Source organism: Oreochromis aureus, linkage group 7, assembly GCF_013358895.1.
Source record: "Oreochromis aureus strain Israel breed Guangdong linkage group 7, ZZ_aureus, whole genome shotgun sequence".
In the NCBI taxonomy this organism is placed as follows: Eukaryota; Metazoa; Chordata; class Actinopteri; order Cichliformes; family Cichlidae; genus Oreochromis; species Oreochromis aureus.
Window position 1 is genome coordinate 14,847,947 of NC_052948.1, and position 18,502 is coordinate 14,866,448.

General features: G+C 39.7%; 1 long non-coding RNA gene across 1 annotated transcript; it reads right to left on the bottom strand.

Moving 5' to 3' along the window:
• Positions 1-5,929: 5,929 nt before the first annotated feature.
• Positions 5,930-7,133, bottom strand: LOC120441265. The gene is made up of 2 exons (XR_005613941.1): positions 6,974-7,133; positions 5,930-6,218 (listed from the first exon to the last, which is right to left on the bottom strand). It is a non-coding gene; the product is annotated as an uncharacterized LOC120441265 (long non-coding RNA).
• Between the last annotated feature and the right edge of the window lie 11,369 nt (positions 7,134-18,502).

The window sequence follows — 18,502 nt, forward strand, 5'->3', positions numbered from 1 at the left end:
TATTTGAATACTTAAACATGAATGCACAAGAGTCTTTTAAAAAGAACATTTTAAGATGAATAAAATGTAATTTAGCTTCCAATACTTGAGAAATATTATGTGAACATAATATTTTGTGCATGGCTTGTCTCCTGCTTACTCAGCTCTTGTCTTAATTGAACCGTAAATATAACTACAGAAAAACAGTCACATTGTTTGTAAAATCAAAATAAACTGTCCTTCATTCCAAATACTAAACACTTTCAAGCTATACATTTTAAAAATGTACAATTCTGGAGAAGGCAGGTCCCATTGAGGAACACTGAGAACAACCCAGCTTCATGAAGGAAGGCCACAGGTTTGAACCACAGGTTTCCAGAGTCAACTGTGCAAAGTATCCAATCCAATCCAACTTTATTTATAAAGCACTTTAAAATAGCAAGCACAGGACCAAAGTGCAAGAAACAAGTCAAGAACAACAGATAAAACGAAATAGCAAAATACATAATACATCAAAATTAATGCAGAGGCTGCAGGTTCCTCAGATTCATCCCATGCCAGCGGACACAAGGAGAACTGGGTTGACAACAGGTACCAGGGATCTCTAATAACAGGGGCAAAGTTTTATGTCCAGCTTTGTTCCACTTTGGCAGAAAGTCGGCAATCCAGTAGAGTTTGGCGATCCTACACCAACAGAGAGTTGACATTTATGATAACAGGCAATAAAATGAGCACAAAAAAACAACACTGGCAGTGATAAATGGCAAGCCACAAACACCGGTGCCATCTCTCTCCTTGGCAGCATCAGTTCATATAAGTACACATCCATTCCTTTCCAAAACCCAGGAATCCTTTTAATGGCGTGTACACAAGTTATTTAAATCATTACTCATCTACAACACCTCTTGAGAGATAAAGGCATAAGCTGCACGTGGAAGCGTATGGTATGCAGCGCATCCCTGACTCCTGCTCATAAAATTTAATTTTGCAGGACTGTGGGAACCCCAGCGGTGGAAGGAAGTCAGCAGACCAGCAGATTTTCAAATGTGTGGTCCACCTCCTGCTCTGTTAAAATACATACAAGTTAATGCAATTTTACAAAGATCTGTTACACTAAGTGAATGGCTAGGTAAAAACAGTTGCAGAGTAGATAGGCTTCCTTAATGACCTCATGCTCAATTCACTTCTGTTACAAATATAGGTCAGAAGAATGAATCTGATAGCTTTGCTCTTTCACATAAACCCCGCCCCTGTCTCCTCCTAGTGGGTGTGTTTTAAGGTGTTAGCTATATATTGGAGCAAGAAGGGAAGGTTTTCATTTCATATTCAGGGATACCATCAGCAGTTGCCGCAAGGATTTCTATATCCAACCATAACAGCCAGGCGAGACTTCAAAATAATTGTTAATGTTCTGAGTGTGTATGCAGATACTTGACCATCAGGGGGCCATGAAGAGGCTACAGAGACCGAATTTAATTTTGTGTGTCGTGGTATGTGAAATTGAAAAATATTGGACAGAAAAAAAGTGGAATCGGAAAAAGTTAGCACTAGTGTAGTGGCTCGAATGGCCTCCTCATTTTAATGAGTGGATCCCTGAAAAAAAAATATTGTTAATGTACAATAAACACAGTGCAAGCCTGGGTAAATGGACAGGAAGAACATCAGCTCATGTTTATCCAAATAATAAGATATGAAATTCCAAAATCTGATGCGACAGTGGCTGTTTATGACACGAAAAGGAAAAAGAAAGTACATTTAGAGCTTTCCTTGGGTTATTATAATTCCATAGCTTAGAAAATAAAACCCATTTAATTTATTCCAATATGAATTCCATGAAGCAACCTCTAGCTTTAATATTTAACACAATCTTATTACTAATAGAATTCAGGGTGTAGTGACAGAAGGAATTTTTAAGAGACGATAAGCTGAAATAATGGGCCTTAATTCTTTGAAATAGGGAAAAATTCTAGAGAGGTGCCTCATCCTGCAGATATTCCTGGGGGAAGATAACACATTTATTTATAGGGACATTGTGGATTATCAATCGGTGGGCGACACCCATGTACCACTCCTGTGCTGTATAAACATTGCCAACATCTCCATTCTCACTTTTTATAAGGTTCATTATACATCAGTGTCCAATTCTATCATCTAGGATATTGAAATTTCCTTGAAAGACTAATAAAACCACAACATCCGATTCCTTTATGGTAAAATGATCGTAAAACTACATTTCAGACCACCGTGGAAAGATTTCTTTAAAAAAAAAAAACCTGATGTGCACATATGTCAGGAATGACGCCAGATGACTCGACTATAATCGCAATTAAGCAGGTGGCGATCTCCTTGGTTTTACGGGAATGAGTATGAAATGCTGTAATGGTTTAGAAGGAATGTTTCACAGTCTGTTTAGGTTTGCAGCACCATTGACAAAAATAGGATTTAAAATCGCTAAGTCTCATCTGAAATCGGCTGTCACGGGCGTTGTGAGTGATGTAGTTTCAAACATTGTGAGAAATGTTAATACTGAAAAACAAGAAGGGAGCGGTCTGATGGTGTACACTGCCAGACTTGCAAAAAGACTGCCTCCAGGGAATGCGCATCACATGAATGTTGCTGAGAAACATAAAATCTCTGTCAAAAAAGCAGGCAAAGAGATAAGAGCTGTCAGACGAAGACAGTCGGCTGAAGAGCGTGGAACAGAGAAACAATGCAGGGTTTCATCAAAAGACATTTTGAACCTAAACAATTATGGCTCTCATCCATAGCCAGTCAGGAGAATGTCTGCAAACAGAACTCAGTCATTTCAATAAATGTGCATCACTTTGACAGCAGTCTTTCGGAGGATCTTCGCCTTCAAGAGGCGAAGATTATTTGGGTCTGAATGACTCTTACATTTATACGCGTCTCAGAATTTCACATGGAGACAGCATGCACTTGGCTAATGATGCAAATTTTGATGCAAATTTAATGATGCAATGATGCAAATGATGCAAATTTTGGTTATAAATTATCCCGGATGCACGCTTTTTTCCTTTTTGTTGCCATGATGCCAGGTCTCTCTTGGAAATGAGATTTTTAATCTCAATGAGATTCTTACCTGGATATATAAAGGACCAATAAAATAAATTAAAAAAAACCTCAGGTTGATAACACTCTGGGAGACAAACTTGTACTGAGGAATAATCGAATGCTTAACTACAGCAGGAACACCCTGGACACACAGTTCAGCAGAGTCCTGTTTTATAAAGATACATCCAGTCAAATGGATAACACCAACACAGAAGGAAATAATCAGGGACTTGTAGAAAGAGAAAAATACACAGTAGGCAGCTGAATTGTTGAGTTAATACCACCAATACATAGTGATTTGTTATTTCAAGAAAAACCTTTGCTTACTGGTGTTGACTTGGGTCTAAAATTTGTGCCATTGAACTTTCTCCTTGAACTTTCTCTCATGGCTGATCAGAATGCGCAATACTGCATTTAGTGTTAGCAAGTTTGTTCATAAAAAAGGTGAGCGTATCAGCTACTGTCAGGTTGGCACACAGCAAAGCTCTACAACATGCTAACGCTAGGCACTGATAATGTGTGGGGGGGGTTTTTTCCGCCTGTCCCGTTTGGTTCTTTTGCCATCAGAATTATTGTCTAAATGCAAAGAAAGATGCCCAATGGATTTACTTTAACAAATGGACCAACCCGGCCTTGCCGTATTGGTCTATTTGAGTCACCTTTGCTTTTATTGTTTATTTTATTTTATTTTCACTTGCTACACACGGGACAGACATGACTGGGGGAAAGAAAAGGGAGAAAGAAAGAGGGAAAGAAAAACAGCGGGTATGAGGAATGGTGATAAAGGGCAAAAAACAAAAGCCAACAAAACAAACACACAAAAAATACATATATCAATCACCTGGAACACCTGTTGAGAAAGAAAAAAGAGAAAACAAGCAAAAAAAACAGAGCAATACAATAAACAACATCATCGCGATGATCTATGTGAATATAACAGTAAATACTAAACACTGAATATTATTGTGCAGCACATAGGATCGACAGCACACAGTGTGTTTTGAGGTAGGAGCCAAAAAGGGTGTAGTTTGTGTGTGTGAGCACCCGTGTGTACACCTGTGAGCATGAGCGCGCTTGTATTTAAAAGGTTCCTTCATGTAATGATCTGCTGAAGGCCATAGCCCTGTCCTCCAGGGCATGAAGGAGGTATGGAGGAGATCCAGGCTCCAGACATCCAGAGGCCCTCAGCACACAAGAGACGAAGGAAGATCAACAGAGGGGCAACGAGCCACTCTCCCGGAAAGAGCTGAGGAGAGCCCCAGATGAGGGGTCACTCAGCAGCCGCGGAGCAGAAGCCGGGGGTGGGGGGTTTGGTCTACACTGTAAACCCGGATAAGTTCAATACACTTAAATCGTTTGAGGAAACCGATTCCCTTCAAATGATTTGAGTAATCAACCCAAAACAAAAAATTAACTGATTTAGTCAAGTAAACTTAAAAGTAAAATTGTCACAATTTACTATATTGAGTCATCGCTACCTAAAGTGTTTAAGTATTCAATATTTCAAAAATAATTTGTTTAAGTACAGTTAACTTAATACTAATAGAAAAAACTAAATTGTTTAAGTGGTGCTAATATTACAAAACTCACTTTTTATGTAGTGTTTAATTAAAAGCGTCTTTTAATTAAATGTATTATTATTACTAAAACTTAATATGTCAAGGCAAACACACTCAAAACCAAAGACCACTAAAGTGTTTCTTGTTTTTTTTTTTAACTTTATTTATAACAAAACAAGACTTTTGTTTTCCTTTGAACAGTATTCCAATTTTTACACATGGCGCTTCTAAGAAGACATTTCTTTCAGAAACAAACACAATATTTCAGTTGTTCCTAGCCACTTTTTGACAAGAATTTATTTGTGGTCTCTGAGGTAGTTTTTTTGAACAGTAAGTTTTTGTTTGCACAATTGGACTTCCAATAAAACATTTTCTTTAAAACAATCCTTTTAAACAGATAAAACTGTGTATCACAAGTAAAGAACTTTGGTGCGACACTCTGGGTAACAAGTTGTAACAGTAAAACTTATTTTCACAAATATTTTAACTTGGAAAAATAAAAACTATGGAATAAGGAATGGCCCCAGCGAGACAATGAAATTAAAGGAATAGTTCACTGATTTTACATAATAAGATATGTTCTTACCTTAGCTTTGACGAGTTGATGTGTACCAGTCTTGTCTTTGTGCGTGCCCTCAGTCATGCAAATGGAGCAAAGCCTCTCCCATATATTCCAAATACCTCCACTTTTTGCTCCTTTTAGAAGCTACCGAGCTCCCCCACGTTTTCCCTATTTATGTAAAATTACATGAAAAGTGACACTCTCCAAGTTTAGTTTCACTAAATTTAACGTGTGGATTTTCTAAGCCGATAAGAAGGGGTACTATATTACAAGGTGTAATAACACTGTAGGAGCACTTCTTCATCCCCCCAGTAACTCAGTCTATGCTCCAGAGTGCACTAGGGTTACTGCGCACTTGTAATATAGTGCCCCTTTTTATCGGCTTAAAAAATCTATACGTTAAATTTAGTGAAACTAAACTTAGATAGTGTAACTTTTCATGTAATTTTACATAAATAGGGAAAACGTGGAGGAGCTCGGTAGCTTCTAAAAGGAGCAAAAAGTGGAGGTAGTTGAATATATGGGAGAGCCCTTTCTCGCACAAAGACAAGACAGGTATGCATCAACTCTTCAAAGCTAAGGTAAGAACATATCTCAGTATGTAAAATCAGTGAACTACTCCTTTAAGCCCTGGTTTTGCCATCCACTAAAAACAAAAAAGACAATTACAAACACAATAATGACTTCCTGAACTTGAGAAAAAGCTGCTCAATGAAGAGTGAACATTCAATGTATCTATGCACACATTGAAAGCTCATTTTTAGCCTTTGGAGTTTTGGAGGAGGATCGTTTCGTCCCAGATTCAGCATAATCTGCTGGATAAACAGGAATGTATTCTTCATGCACTTTGGGTACTCCAAGCGGAGTGCATAAGTCAGTCCAAACAGGAGACACATTGCCAAAGGAAGACTGCAGATGGAATCCATTACCACATTGCCCTCTAGAAGGATCTCCAGCTGGGAGGGGTTCAGTTCTTGCTCTGGACTTCCGTTTTCACCATTGAAGATGATTCCTATTGGGATTTCAAGGTCACCATCAGCAGCATTCTACAGAGGGGGGGAAAAAACTGTGAGTTAACCTGTTGGTGGAGAGTAACACAAGTATAAAAGGTCAAAGTATTGTATTTCTATAAATGCTCTTTATTATTTAAGTACAAGTTAATTGTCCAAATAAAAAAAAAAAAACAGGAAAATTTGGGGAATCTGTAGGCTTATTGTCATTATACAACTGTATAATGAAGTTTGTCCTCTGCATTTGACCCATTCTTCAATGTTGATAAGGCAGCAACCCGTCAAGAGAATGGGTTTTTGTAGATTGGCTGCAGGAGCCTGTACAGCAGGTTGCGACCTAGGCTTAACCTGGAAGGAGGATTAACCTGTTGTGCATATTTTTGTAATTTTTCTTTCATAAAGATGATGAGCTTCATCTAACACCGTCCACTGGTTCACTCTTCTACTCTGGTCCTCCTCCTCTGACCGGGGCCGGAGTCCGGACCCGGGCTAACCCTGAACACGGTTTGGATGTGCTCACATCACACAATGGAACCGCGCGGTTTGGATGGACGAGGAAGATGCTAGAACCATTACGCATGAGCAGGGGTTAAGGCTGTGAGGGTTACAGCCTTAAAACATTTATAATAAATACTTTTCACTACTTTGCGGATTTCACTTATTGCGGGTTGTTTTGGGACGTAACCCCGCGGTAAACGAGGGTTCACTGTAGATTGAATTAGCGTGCACATTTGCGTAATGTAACATGCAACTATTTTTGCTTAAAGTTGAAATACAAAGATTTAACTCACCAGTTTGCGTGGAGGTTTGAGGAAAAGTACTCCCTATCGACTGTAGACTGAAACAAACATGTCCAATCCCAGGCAAAACCACCAAAAACGACTTGTCTTAATTTTTTCTGACAAACAAGTCCAGACATGTCTTCGGTTCCAGTGCCGGGAAAAATATGGGAGGGGCAACAAAAACTTGTCTTCTCTTTTTGCTTGTCTTCTCTTCTTTTTCTCTCAACAGGTGATCCAGGAGATTTTTTTTTTTTTTTCTTTCTCTTTGTCTTTGTAAGTGCCCTTTCTCACTGTCCCTTTTCCCTTCTGTTTTTCTTTTCCTTCCTCTCTTTCTTTCTCCCTTTCCTATCCCCCAGTCATGTCTGTCCCATCTGTAACAACTGAAAATAAAATAAATAATAACAACAAAGTTTGATCAAATGGACCAATACGGCAATGCCATGATGATCCATTTGGCAAAATAAATCCATTTGGTATCCTTGTTGGTCTTCAGACAACAATTCTGACGGCTTAAGAACCAAATGGGACAGACAAAAAAAAAAAAAAAAAAAAAAAAAAAAAAAAAAAAAAATAGTGAAAGTGCTTTCAACTAAACATAATCAGTAAACATCAAATTTACTTTTATTATTTGAGTGTTGAGTTTAAAACTTATTCTCTTATAAAAAATTGAACTTAAACTATTTATTAGAATAAACTTAAAATAGAAAGGACCATGTTAAATGTATTCATTTTAGTGCATCACATGCAAAACAATATAGGTTAAGTGCAAAAAGCTTCCACCGATGAGTTCTGTCTGACACAGTTATATGATTTTAGTTTTACAAAGAAAATTAATTACCATCAGTGATTATAGCTAAACCATTTGAATGCAAATAACTTTTGGGATTACAGTGTAAGTTAACTGATAAATACGCTTCCCATTTTGCAATAGGAAGTGATATTGATTCGTCTGTTTTAGGAAGCATTCTGTATTTGATTCCTTTACAACTCCAATCTGGAAAGTTTATCATATTATTGTTTTGTAATATGTCAGGGTTGTTCCAGATAGGTGTACGTTTGCATGGGATTAATGAAGACTCCGTCAATTTTAGATAATCCCACCATGCTGTCAGAGAAGAGCTGATGCTGATGCTTTTGAAGCATTCATGTCGTTGGATGTTTGAGCTGATAAATGGTAGATCTGAAATCTCTAGATTATTGCAAAGTGCTTGTTCTACATCTAGCCAAGGTTCATCTAAGAAGGTATGTTTTAGCCATCCTGAGATAAATAGAAGCCTGTTGGCTAAGAAGTAGTGCCGAAAGTTAGGTAATTCTAACCCTCTTTTATATTTGGTCTTTTGTAGTGTTTTTATGCTTATACGTGGGGTTTATCTTTCCAAAGGAATGTGGACATATATGAGTCTAGAGATCTGAACCAATCTTGTGGTGGTTTAGTTGAGATCATTGAGAATAAATAATTTTTTTTTGGTAAGATCATCATTTTTATAGCGGCAACCCTTCCCATTAGTGATATAGGTAGACATTTCCATCTAGCCAGATCGCCTTCTACTGTTATGATAATGTGTTTAAAAAACATTCTCCATGCCTGGAGGGACATGCATTTCTTGTATCATGTATTAAGACGTTTACCTTAGTTTGTCGTTCTTGGTTTTGTCAAAAATGAGAAATTTATAGGTAGTTATAGATGCAACCCGTTTAATTTTGAAAGTTGCGCATTGAGTTCATGTGTCTGCATGTCGACAGCCACTCTTACCCCGCTAAACTGTTTCAGCCACATTTTAAAGAGGGTAATGTAACAGAGTATTACCAGTTGATACAGACTATGGGGCATCAGCAAAATAACAGACCACTGGCTATAGCAGGATTTTGGTGCTGGTTACACAATGTTCTACTTTCACCTGGAAGGTGATGAAGGCCATGCAGGGAATGTGTCTTTAAATAAAAACGGGCGACATAAGGTTAGAAACCCATTTCAGAAAACCTCTGGATCATAAAGTGACACTCATTTGTTATTCTGTTTTTGATTCAGTCATTAAGATATCAAAAATGAGACAAGTACTTCTGGACTACAACTAAAATTTCAAAAATGAGTACTATAGAACTAACCAGCGTTGTGATGCCTTTTGGTCAAAAGACAGTAATTAGTGCATGATGTCATTAAGTTACGTAAGCAAGGAGATAAATAAGTTTGTAGTAAATTCATGCTAAAAACGGTTAAAATGTTTTGGGGTTTGAAATCAAATCAGAGCGAGACATCTTTATCGCAACCGATCTTTGTATTGTATGCATGGCAACGGGAGCGAGAGAGCGCTTGCATCATCAACCTATCTTTGATGTATTTTCTTAAGTAATGCTGTGAACTGTGCTTTTGCAGAATGAAAGAGTGAACAAGTTCATGTACACGCTAAATGTGCCCTACCTTGGGAAACGTTTTTTTTTTTTGAGTATTAATGTGTTCAGAAACAACTTTGATATGTGTTACACAGACTGAAATGTGATACTAATGTAACGCATGCATCAAGCTAGGCTAATCATTAAGTCTGTTATTAAGATGTGTGTATTAGCTGGCAATTTATTTTTAATTTTCTGTATATTTCAGTTACAAAACAAAAGAAAAAACAAGGAGAAGCCTTGAGAGAGGAAAAGGCTTAAAAGGTCTTCAGTAAAATCAAGAAAAGCAAGCCTTGTGTAGAGATCTCTTCTATAGACTATGTGCACGTTAGCATATGCTACTTCCGGTGCGGAAAATCCTGTGGGGAGCTTTGTTTCCAGTGTCCTATACGCGCCAGGGCTGGACTGGGACAAAAAATCAGCCCGGGCATTTTGACTAGAGACCGACCCACCAGGTATTATGGGAAAAACCGTAAAGCCTTTGAATGAAAACAAACGTCGTTGTGACAGTGATGTACACTGTCTTGTTGGTATATATGTATCAGTCTAATAAACTTAAACCTACACCTTTCTCCCTATTCTGGTATTCTAAACAGTACTTAGCCGAAACCCAGAGACTGCTTGGTTTACCTCCTGAACTATCTACAACATATGGTGGAAACTTGAAATTAAGACAGAGAAGACTAGAGGTGAGACATGACCATTACTGAATATTAAAAATAATAAAAGACAGATTTAGTGATATTTTCATAAACTATTTATTTACCACATGAATAAACAGCATGGCAGGGCAACCTTTAAAAAGTGAAAGGAGACAGAAAGAAATGTGAGAAAGAATAAAACTTCCTCACTCAAAACTTACCATCAAAACTTAATTTTGATGGTATTTTACACACAAATGTGGGAAAATACTGGCATCATATACAGTACTTACTTCTGAAGAAATTATGTTGGGACCCTGTGAGATTATTCTGTTATCATATGTTACCTTATATATGTAATCAAAGTAGTTGAATTATGATACTGCTGTAGATCATATTATACCTCTTACTATAGAGTGTGTGATCAGTATGTAGTTTTAGTTTGCATTATACTTCTGACCTAAAAGAGTGTGAAAATCATTAGATCTATTGGATTGATCTGTATTATTCGACACTGTTGAACGCGTTACATGGTTTCTTGACATTGCATACTGCTGAATCATGAGGAGAATGTTGGGTGCAGAAGGCCTTGTTGTTCTGATAATAGAAAAGACAGACCACATTCCATACCCCCACCTTTACAGAGAGCAGAAAGACAGGGAGCCGAGGTCATAACTTAGGCGCCGTGTGAGAGAAAGAATGCGAATGTTTAGGCTTTTACGACTAGGTGGGGGCTACTAGAGGCTATAAAAGGCTGAGTAACCCGTCACCATTTTGAGACTTGCTGTGACCCTCTGCAGGCAGGTCTCCCCATCATGATGGTTCTTATGCTCTTAAGTGTTGAATTGTATGGAAATAAAATATTGTTGATTGAGCATTTATACACCGAGTATTGTCCTTCCTTCAGGCCAAAGATTAAAAGAATTGGGAGATTTTAACAACCCTGAAAAAAATTACTATGCTCAATAATGGATTTCTATACATTTGACATCAGATGAAAACTTTGGTTGTATGATTCAGATAATTATTTGTTAAAAGCTAGAAATTTTAAATGAGAATAAGAAAGAAACTTATTTTTTGTGCCCCTCTTTCCCTGTTAATGCCCTACCTGGCCCCCTGGCAAAACTTTGCTAGACCCGCCCCTGCACAGTTACCAGCTGTCAGCTACTTAGAAAAGGATCCTGGTGTTATTTGTCTCTCAGAAACAGTTCATAACTTCCCTTCAACCCTTCATCCCTCCAGCAAACATCAGCTGATACCAGAAATGAATATTAAATAAATTCTAACAACAGCTCATCAAGTTTAAAGGTGCTTCTGTTGTTTGATGCGACCTCCGCTGGTTTGCTCTTTCTGACGCAGAGAGAAAAGCCGATCAGCTGATCATTGATCAGCTGATCGGGACAAATCACGTTGCTTTTCACCTCAACTTTAAAGTTCGACCTCCTCGGCTGTAATTGGTCCAGCCCAGAGTCGATCATGACCAACTGGCCAATACACCACTATTCATTTATACCGTTGAAAAAATAAAAGAAATAAAACCCCATCGGCCCATAAAAATGAAAAATCATGAGCGGCCCACCGGGCAAATGCCCGGTATTCCCGATGGCCAGTCCAGCTATGATACGCGCCCTGTTTAGGGTCCAAAACAAGTTAAGCAAATGAATGAATCAAGCGGCGATTTACATTTCTATAGATGTCTTGGGCATTTACCCAGTATATCTGTAAATGATGTTCATCGACTTGTCGATATTTTTCCCCCGCGCCTCAGAGCAAAAGAGAAAAGGGATGTTTGTGTGCCTTTTTGTTCATGGTTTGTTAACATGCTAGCTGATATCGACATAACTGGGGAAACATCTGGTTTGACTATTCTTCACCTGTAGTTTGAATGCTGAACATTTGCCTGTTTAAATCATAATAACTGTCAGTATACAGAGATGTGCTTCTGAATGTGGACGATGTGTCTTCTGATTTTGTAATGCAGTTCTGCTAGTGTTGAGTGATGTAAACAACTGATCGATCTAAACTCTTAATCGTCAAAATTGATCATTAGATTTTTTTATGATACAACAGTGGTGAGTGTTCCCACCATCTGCTCTTTGTAACTTAACGCAGTCTTTCCGTTTTCGAGTTTTGGACATGATTTTGGAGTATATCTTCACAGTAGCAATTGACCGCAAAGTAAAGCTACCGGAAATGTACAACCCTACATCCGGTCTCAAACCAGGAAGTTAGCATTTTCTCGTGCACAGGCTGTCTAACTTCACATTGTTACGTGTTGTGAGGGCAGCACAAGCGTTGTTAAAAGAATTAGTAATGGGGCTCATTTTCTGGGCATGTTAGCATGTGATCATCTACCAAGAAAGACCATCAGCAGATTATCCATGCATGGGCATTGTGAGCACGGACCCATCAGGTTTTCCATGGGGAGCACTGGCAGGCGTTTATATATCACGAAAAACAAGAGTACTTTGACAGTTTTTGCAACTCACCTAAGAAGACGGGTTAAGAGTAACTTCTTGGCAACCTGCAGACAACATTGTGTGTTTTTTTCTATATCATATACAAAAAGGGATATCTCATTCAAGACCAATATGCATGGCTTTAATCTTGTTTGTGATGATGCCATGTTTATTTGTTAACAAAATAAAGCTATTTCTGTATGTTTTTGAAAACAATTTTTATTGTGTACAGCGTGGATACTGATTTTATGTAACAAATGATAACAATGATAATAAAAAATATAATAAAAGAGAAAATAAATTTTATATTTATTTCCATCCCTTAGTAAAAACATTATTTAGCAATGATAGAAAATTGTTATCTCAAACATCTGCAGTAACAAACTTTCTTTAAAATTGTTTTGTTTGTCAATAATCCGATCTACAAAGGATGCTATCTCCACCATACTCCACTTTATGCTGTCACATCTGGAGAGGAAGAACACCTATGCCAGAGTTCTTTTCATCCACTTCAGCTCAGCTTTTAACACGAACATTCCACAGCAGTTGGTCGAAAAGCTGATGCTATTAGGCGTGGACCCGGCAACCTGCAACTGGGTTTTCAGCTTCTTAACAAAGCGGCAACAGACAGTCAAGGTGGGCAGTCAAACATCAAAGACCATCTCAGTGAGCACAGGCTCTCCTCAGGGGTGTGCCCGCTGCTGTTTAGCCTGCTCACACATGACTGTACGGCCAGATTCAGCATTAACCACATTCTGAAGTTTGCAGAGGACACAACTGTAGTTGGTCTCATCACTGACAACGACCAGTCTGCCTATAGAATGGACGTGGAGCAGCTTGGAGTGCAGATCACACAATCTCACAATCAATGTGGACAAAACAAAAGAGATGGTGATCGATTTCAGGAAGGCTGGCAGAGATCACCACTCCGACCTCAATAGATGGTGCTGCTGTGGAGAGGGTCAGCAGTGTTTAAGTTCCTGGGTGTACACCTTGCTGATGACCTGTCCTTCTCCATTAACACCACAGCAGTTATCAAAAAAGCACATAAGCATCTCCACTCCCTCAGGAGACTCAGGAAAGCAGGACTTTCCACACTTCACCTCACAACTTTCTACAGAGGCAGCTTGGTTTGGCAGCTGCAAGTCCTACGAGAAGCGTCAACTTAATAGGATTGTTAAGACTGCCAGGAAAATTGTTGGTGCTCCACTCTCATCACTGGAGATTTACAAACAGCGCTGCATATGCAGAGGTATCTTCATCATCAGAGACTCCCACCACCCCTCTCATGGCCTGTTCTCACTCCTGTTGTCTGGCAAGAGGTACAGGAGCATCAGCTGCAGAACCACCAGGATGCTGGAAGGGTTCTTTGCACAAGCCGTGAGAGTGATAAATGAACTGTGCCCCCTCCCCACCCCACAGGCATTCACACAGCTACACTATAAGATCAACAAGCAGACTGTGTTGCCCCTATCCACACACGCATGCTCACACACACACACACACATACAAAACACTCCCCAGTGTCGCAAAAAGCAGTTTCACCCCGGTTCGTGTATCCGTCAGGCCTCCAGAAAGCACACCGGGACTCAGTAGTCAATTAACAACACTTTTATTAATACACACTTATTGATTATACCTTCTAGAAGGGAGATGTACAGGACCCCGGACTTTCTCTGCAGATCTCAACTCCTTTGTTACATGCAGTTTTGTATAAGTGACCCCCCTTCTAATCCCTCTACGAGGTGCCATAAAACTAAGTGCTATGTTTACCTACTTTTACTTGTGTGTGTGCGAGCACGTGAATGCCTACATGTGCGCGTTCCTGCGTGTCTATGTGAGTGCACGTGAGTGAGTGTGCATGTGGATATGTGAGTGTATCAGTTAAAACACTGTGGGTATGTGTCTCTTCCTAGGGGCCATAAATACCATCTCCCCTCCAGACCACAGTTATCAAGTTAAACATTGAGACCCCCACACAGGTATCCTCTGGGGAATTTCCACTCAGCATTGACTCCTCTTTGTCTTACTTTCACAGTTCAACTGGGGAGGGTCTCCTAAGATCTACTCCTAAGTTCGTGACACAGTCAGGCCTTTATTTATATCCAGGCCAGTGTCAGTGTCTCTACCATAATTCTACATTCTATCTTAACACATTTCTAAACTCTAAAAAAAAATAAACATTCCTACATGTCTAAATTTTAAAATAAGCTAAACATTTCTACCCCAGATACACATACTACCGAATTTATCCATCCGGTTCTGTGAAAGGACTGCTGCTATTTACCCGAACAAACTTCAGAGGATTTGAGATGTGAAAATATTAATTGACACTCATGGCCATTGATCAAAGACCACTGATTAATGGCCATGAGTATGGGGCGATCATGGCTCGCCTTGCAATCAGAAGGTTGCCGGTTCGAGCCCCGGCTTGGACAGTCTCGGTCGTTGTGTCCTTGGGCAAGACACTTCACCCGTTGCCTACTGGTGTTGGTCAGAGGGCCCGGTGGCGCCAGTGTCCGGCAGCCTCGCCTCTGTCAGTGCGCCCCAGGGTGGCTGTGGCTACAATGTAGCTTACCGTCACCAGTGTGCGAATGGGTGGATGATTGAATGTGTAAAGTGCTTTGGGGTCCTTAGGGACTAGAAAAGCGCTATACAAATACAGGCCATTTGCTATGCACAGAGAGTTGGGGAATGGCTGCAATCACAGCATTGTAAGATGGCGAAAGATCTACTTTTAGGCCCCCTCCTCGATTAAGATGTGGTCTTTTCCTTTTTCACGTAAATGGCCTCCTTGACTCCACGTTCAAACCAGCGTTCCTCCTTGATCAGTGGTTGCTGATCATTGGTTGTTGATCAATGGTCATGACAATTTGCATAATCATGATGAAGGAACTGACCTCCCAGCCCATTGTTCCTTCAGTGGGCTGCTTTCAGTCATTATGCAAATGTACTGTTTATAAGGTTGGGAAAACCTGCAGTCAGCTGAGACTGAAGAAGTCACTTGGGTGAGTGACGAAACGTTTCTCCCACTGAAAACTCTACATCCAGATGAACAGAATCAACTTTTGGAGATTTACTTACCTGGATCATTGAGAATCCATCAAGACATTATTAATGTAACTGCCGCAAATTTCTTTGTTCAGCCGTAAAAGTAAGTCCAATGTTAAACGTTAGTTACGGGTGATGTTTCTGTCAGGTAACCTGTGCCCCCACCTGTCAGAACTCTAGAACACCAGTGGGGTGCACCACACACTTTGAGAACCACTGCTGTAGTGAGAGAAGTTGTCATTCCTGAGTAGTATTACGCAGTATTATGTGTTGATCATAAACTGGTGGCTGCAGTGTGTGATAAAATCACCTGCCAAATGAAACACCACAGGGAAATGCTCAGGTCCTGGAGTTAATTGTAGACCTTGGGGCTTCAGTATCTATACTTCCAGAAACCATCTACAAAGAACATTTTGGCCTGATTAAAGCACTCAAGATTAATGTTATAGAAGGAAAAGCTACATACAAAAAAGAGGACCTGGCAAAAGAAACTCCAGCAAAGAAACAAACATGCATGGTGAACAACATTGATTCTGCTTCTGCCCACCATCTTGGATGTGTTAAAGGGTTCTTCCACATAGATCAAGTTAACAATGCAGTAAAACTATGGGCTCAAATTGTGGTCATGAATATTTTGTACTCGTAAATCAAATGCATATATGTGTACTGAGTTTTGTAACCTTGTAAACCAAATTATATGAAAATTTTATGTTTGTGCATCTATAGATGAGAATTTGTGTGTGTGTAAAAAAGATTTGTGTTTGTAAAAAATATTTACACGAGTTACAATTTTTTTTGTTAAGGTCTGGTTACAGATGCAAAGCAAAAAACTATCTGTAAAACTCTGGGCTCAGGTTCCCTGGCTGCGTATGGATTTCAACTTATACATACAAATTTTGACCCGATTTTTCTTCCTTTCAGCTGATTGGTCAATGCCATGTCAATCACAAATTTAACAATCCATTCAGAGAACAGATGGGTTGGGCTGTTGGAGGGGTGCGTTACTAAACTATAGCTCCTGGAAGAATAAATGCCCAGCGTTTTACTTCATCACCACGAAGGAAAACAGTCTGTGCGTGTCTGAGTTCGGGGATTTTTGTGTCACAGGTTCACATGCTTATGCACAGACCTCCAGTATGGGCTACTCGAGTACCTTTTCAACAGCGCTGTGGAACTCAGGGGGAGCAGTGATGTAGAAAAGACACTGTCTTCACTAGTGGGGATAGTTACAAAGCTTTCTTCGTTATGGATTAGCGATACATGTTCTTATTGAACATTTGAAGATAAAACAACACAAACTCTTGTAGAGGACATAAAGTCAGAGATAGAAATGACAAGGTGCAGGTGCATCTAGTACACGTAGAGCTGCCGCAAAAACCCACAGAGCTCAGTAGCCAGCGCAGCAAATTCTGGATCCTTGGCTTTTGGTTAGCAGTTAGCATTAGCAGCACATGTTGGGTCTGCTGTGAAAGGGCCTTTAGGCTGCACACTGTGACTCACAGCAATGGTCCCAGGTTAGCCCTGACTTTGTGTTAAACTAATCCTAAAATAATAATGTAATTTCTAACCACTGATATACCACAACTTCATCCTTTCAACGGCTACTGAAAGTTAGACTTCGTTGGGATATTTATATAGAGATCTTCCAGCTTCAAACTGTATTACTCTTCCAGAGCTACATTCAGACAACGGGGAATGCATTGTTGCTTTTTGGTCTCCAGCTGAGTGGAAATATTCAACAACAGAGAAAGAGGCCCTCACCTGCGAATGTGTGGTTGGAAGATGGAGGGCGTATGTATGGGGACACCGATTTACCATGTCAGTCCTAGTTGAAGAAATATTTTTAAAAATTAGTCAAAAAATTATTTAATATGAAGGTAATAGGCAGAGTGTTACAGAAATCACCCTAAAGAATGTAGCCTCATGGGCAGTGTAGTCCATGCTGCAGGAAGAATGGACTGCTTTACCCATGATGTGTCTGTGAACGCCAGGGAGGGAGAAAAAGGAGAGTTGAAAAGTACAAGTTGTCACCGACCAGAAATGGGAGATGGAAGCATGTAAATATAATAATAACCACTGCAGCCAAAAAGAGTCCCTGACAAGTGTGGTTATAAATTATATGTGAGAATCCCCAGGGGAACAAGTGGTTTGTGTGCTATGGTGCGTTTAGGGGCACCCCTAGTTTTGATAGGTGAAAAGGGGGTGAGAATAGAGGGGGTTACACCAGGAAGGCTAACCAGGTGACATGTGTTGGCAAAATGGTCAGAATCTTCGTTTGACCTGTCTGTAGGATCCCCAACGTACATGGATGCAATTGAGATACCCAGAGGAGTCCCTAATGAGTATAAGTTAGCAGATCAGGTAGCCGCAGGGTTTGAGAACATTCCTATCATTTCATCTTTCTTTACAGTAACTCCAATCAAGAATGTGGACCGCATTAACTATGTTCATTACAATGTGCTGAGGCAGGCTAATTTGACTAGAGACGCAGTGGAAGGTTTAGCAGAGCAATTGGATCCCACGTCACTGATGGCTGTGCAAAATAGGATGGCTCTGGTTATGCTTTTAGCTGAGAAAGGTGGTGTGTGTGCTATGTTTGGAGATATGTGTTGTACATTTATTCCCAACAACACAGCACCAGATGGGTCGGTCACCAAAGCGTTAGAAGGGCTCAGGACGCTCCACACTTCGCTGGGGGAATGGTTCACGTCAGTCTTTGGCAAATGGAAGGGTCTTATTATGTCAATTATGATTTCTATTGCTGTTACACTTGCAATCTTGATTACATGTGGTTATAGAAAGGATGATGTATCTGGGATGGTTAGGAGCAGTGAGAGCAGGAGAACAGAAGACTTTGGTGTGATCTCTTTTAAAGGCGATCAAAAGGGGGAGATTGTGTAATTATATAGCATTATATAGCTTTTAGCATTATACTTTTCAGCCGTATACTGTTTAAACATTATACTTTTAAGCAGGCCCCTGTGTGACCTTAGGAG